The 4,539-nt window shown below is 40.0% G+C and overlaps 1 pseudogene; it reads left to right on the forward strand.

Annotated features, from left to right (window-relative positions):
* The first annotated feature begins 685 nt into the window (after positions 1 to 685).
* On the forward strand, positions 686 to 1,254 carry LOC147462561 (uncharacterized; annotated as a pseudogene).
* Positions 1,255 to 4,539: the final 3,285 nt, after the last annotated feature.

The following is a 4,539-nucleotide window of genomic DNA, read 5'->3' on the forward strand; positions in this document are numbered from 1 at the left end:
TCATACGTGTGAGAGAGGTCCTAGACGCTCGTACTTACGTGGGTGTTGAGCACACTGAGCGCATTCATGTAGCTTCTCTTCATCTCAACCAAGAAGCAATAGCAGCAGGGCACGCAGCAGTAGGGCAACATGTCTCCCAAGTTCTCTCTCGCTCTCTGAGGCAGGGTGGTCAATATCTGCCATCCCTCTCTCTCTTTCTATGTCTCTCTCTCACACACACACACAAACATGCATAGTTGAAATTATTGCATGTTTGAAACAGGGTAGCTTAGTCTCAAGCTTGCAACCTTTGATTGGACATGTTTTTCTTGCTTTTCTTATAAGGTGCTTCATGTCCTGATAGCTTCACCACCCAACTGTGACCATTGTATGTTTCTTGAGTCAGTTTCATTTTGTTCCATGATGCATATCCATGGACATAGATATGAACACACACACACACACACATACCTACACACAGAGAGTCTTGTTTCAGCATTAGGATTTGTTATTGGTGTAAAAATCCTTCCTCTTGGTAGATTTTATATGTTATTAGTTACTTCTTGTGGTGAAATGATGATTAAAAATGTTATTTCGATGGGTCGTTTAATTATAAAACTGGTTTTATATGTATATTTTAGGTGGAACCCACCTCCATTTACTAGAATCCAACATACAAAACTTTGCATGTCAAGACAAGACTTCCATGAAATCTACAACCTCAACCTGGACGGGGTTGACAACCCACACTTTATGGATGTTACAGAGAAAGACTGGTTGTCCATGTTCACGGTGCTATGAACCAAAGGGCAGAAGGTGAAGCTTCGAACCAAACGGTCAAAGCTTTACGATAAATTCATGATGCTGTATCAGATGGTTTACCAAGAGTTACCTATAAACGATGAGTGCGCTGCCTGGTTTGCCAAAGCATTTGCATTTGAAAATTGCGAGAGGGCGGAATTGTCTCTCAACAAGTCCAAATACCAGGTAGCTTGGGCTGTTGTGGCTGAGAACTCAGTTACTCAACTGGGGGCACATAAGCAAGGGCTCTCCAACAAGATGTCCAGAGTAATGACACACATGACTGACGGGAAAACAGTGTGCAAGTCAGTATTGGTAGCTCAATCATCGAAGGCGAGTGTGGATACGTCAAATAGTTGGGATGTAGAGCTGGCACAGATCATGCGGTCTAATGTACAAGCTAAAGTTAGGCAGCTTGAGAGTGAAATAGGGCAGATCTCTAAAGAAATGCAGCAAGCACAAGTGGAAGTGTAGATTCAATCAAAGGAAAACACTTTCTTGAAACAGTTACGGGAAGCACGAGAAGAATTAGCCACGCTTGAGTCTAGTGGCAATGTGCCGTTGGAGAGGGTGATGACGTTGCAAGCTGTGATCAGTGCTAACTTGCAAGTTATCGGTGTTGCAGAGGGTGGCACGTCTGAAAACAACGATGTTGTAGCCACAGAGATTGATTTGCGAACACCAAGAAGATATTGTTGTTCCTCTTATTTTGTGTTTGAACAGTTTTGCTGAATTTTTTTGTCCGATTCAGGAGAGGCTGCAACAAAAGAATGTGCTCTTGGCGAGACTCAAAAATCAAGAGGCTTTTGTTGGCAGTGCAATTTTACAATTGCAATAGGGAAAATCACATGTATTCTCTCCATCACCTCCAATCATGTCAAATGTACGTCAAGGCGTTATATTTATTGACGAGCCGTGCACAACCTGTGGGTTGGAACTTCATGATAAAATACTGGTGGGTGTTTTCATGCTACCATGCCAACACCCCTATCACAATTTTTGTTTCGCAACTTTGTCCACGCTGAGTGATTCCTGCTTGGCATTGGGATGCGACATAGAGATCCCTACTTTGATGAAGAAGATGTTTGGTGCAGAGACAACGTTCGTGGTAGAAGAAAAAGTTACTCCAATAGGTATGTTCCCAATTCTGGTTACTCAAGCTCCAAAGGAAGGAAAAGTTGTATTAGTAACCAAAAGTATTAGTAGTAAGCTCTATTAGTAACCAATAGAGCTGTCAAATAGCTCTATTAGTATCCAGTAGAGCTGTCAAATAGCTGTATTAGTAGTAAATTATATTAGTAACCAATAGCTATCAATAGCTTGTAATTAGTGGTAATCCATCAAATAGCTTGTAATTAGTAGTAAGCTGTATTAGTAACCAATAGTTGTATTAGGTACATCTATGAGTTAGCTATTGGCTACTAATATAGCTTACTGTCCAATTCTCAATAGCTGCTTATCACAAGCTTTTAAAAAGCTATTAGATACAGCTTTAAACCATCTATTAGTTTGCCAATGGCTTCCATAAGTAGTGGTTGATAGCTATGTGCTAGGTTTAGAGAGAGCTACTAGTTGGTAATAGATACCTGGCTCTTGTTAAATATCTCCTGAATAGTTGTTAATTGTGTGAGTAAATACTTTCTCATTCACTAGTGGCCAGTATTCCTAGCTAAGAATTTAATAGCTCTCTAATAGCTTGGTAATAGCTATTACATATCTACTGGTCCGGAAGCTTTTGACCAGCTATGAGGTAGCTATTGACTTTCATATATGTACAATAGCTATTGATAGTGTGTAGATATTATAGACCCAAAATTGGCTCAAGTTGCTCCTCAGACAAATTTTGACCAGCTATTATGTAGCTATAGTCTACCATAGCTAGTGGGTGATGGCCTATTAGCTGGTAGTATATATTTGACCTATTATTAATAGCTATATGATAGAGATTATAATCAGCTATGAGTTAGCTATTGGCTTCCATAGCTAGTGGATGATAACTACTTTCAACAACTAGTGGGTGATAGCTATTTTGCAGGGTTGGAGAGCTATTAGCTGGAAGTAGGCATTGATCACAGCTACTATCTTCCACAGCTAGTGGGTTATAGCTTTTTGCCAATTTGGGAGAGATGGAAGTAGCCATCTAATAGCTGCTTGATACTGCTTATAACCAGCTATTAGGTAGCTATTGCCTGCCATAGCTATTAGGTCAAAGCTATTTGCCTGGTTTTGAGAGCTATCAGTTGTTGCTAGTAGCTATCTGGCCAGCTATCAATAGCTACTTGATAAACAGCTTATAACCAGCTATCAGGTAGCTATTGGGTTGGGCAATAGCTATTTGGAATGTTTTGAGAGCTATTAGCTGGAAGTAGCTATATCACCAGCTACTAAGAAGCTATTGTCTTCCACAGCTAGTGTGTAATAGCTATTTGCCTATTTGCCAATTTTTGAGAGGTTTTAGCTATTTTAACCAGCTATTAGGAATCTATTGTGTAAGTATTAACCAGCTATTGGGTAGCTATTTTTTTTCACAGCTAGTGGGTGATAGCTACCTATTGTGTAGGTATTAACCAGCTATTGGGTAGCTATTGTTTTTCATAGCTAGTGGGTGATAGCTACCCGCTAGGTTTAGAGAGCTACTGGCTGGTAAAAGCTAATTTATGATTTTTAAATAGCTCCACATTAGCTGTTGATTGTGTGGTATATACTCTTATTGAATATGTGGCCAGTACTGCCTAGTTATTTACAACCAATTGCTGCTCAATAGCTTGCAAGAAAATAGGCTACAACTGCTTCTCAGAAAGCTTTTTACCAGTTATTAATAGATGCCTAATAAATAGCTCGAACCAGCTAGTGGGTGATAGCCATTTTCTAGGTTTAGAGAGCTAGTAGTAGGCAAATGCTACTTGATGCTTGTTAATCAGCTCCCTAATAGCTGTTGATTGTGTGTGGTAAATCTTTTCTCATTCACTATGCAACAAGTATTTCTAGTTGTTAACAACCAAAAGCTGTCCAATAATTTGTTGAAAAGTTTGACTGTTTCCAAAAGTTTGACTTCCTTCTTTAATTGCTGCTTGGCATCTTTTTGTAACAGCAGCAGCTGATGTGTTCCAACCACATGTATGTTCACACCAGCAAAGTCATCTGGTGGAGATACAATGCAGTCAACGAAGACATCTAGTGGAGATACAATGCAGTCAGCAGGATTCACAATCGGCTCTGATTGTTGGGGAGAATCACCAGCAAAGTCTTCTTGCAGCCCCTTCAAGAATTTACAACTACCAATAATCGAAAAAAGTAGTACTTGTGACGTTGCTGCGGGCTGCTCCACAAGTCCAGAAGATGGTCTTCAAAGCAAAGGTGAGGTCTGAGAGTTTCTTGCTAAGTTTCAAGCTGTATACCTGCTATGGCTACATGTTATTGGCAAAGTATTACAGAGTTTTAGGTAGTGTATGACAGCTGTTAGCCAGTTAATATTATGTTATTAGCCAACTTCTAGAAGGCTATTAAGTAGCTTTGAAGGTACTTCTAGTTTAATCACATCTTCCATTGCAGCTCTAGGGATCTCTGAGACACTTGATCATGTTCCAGAGGCAACAGTTGGAGACATAGAGGACAAGGTAAAACAGGGAAAGCTTGCAAGAGGTGGTAAGCATGGGAAAAGTATGTCTATGAGGTTGACAAGAAGGTCTGTAATTGCACACGGAGCTGACGATGAAGATAAAAATAGTGATACGTTGATGCAGAAAGGTATGCCTTAGT

Source organism: Adiantum capillus-veneris, chromosome 2 (genome assembly GCF_014529385.1).
Source record: "Adiantum capillus-veneris isolate H3 chromosome 2, ASM1452938v2, whole genome shotgun sequence".
NCBI lineage: Eukaryota > Viridiplantae > Streptophyta > Polypodiopsida > Polypodiales > Pteridaceae > Adiantum > Adiantum capillus-veneris.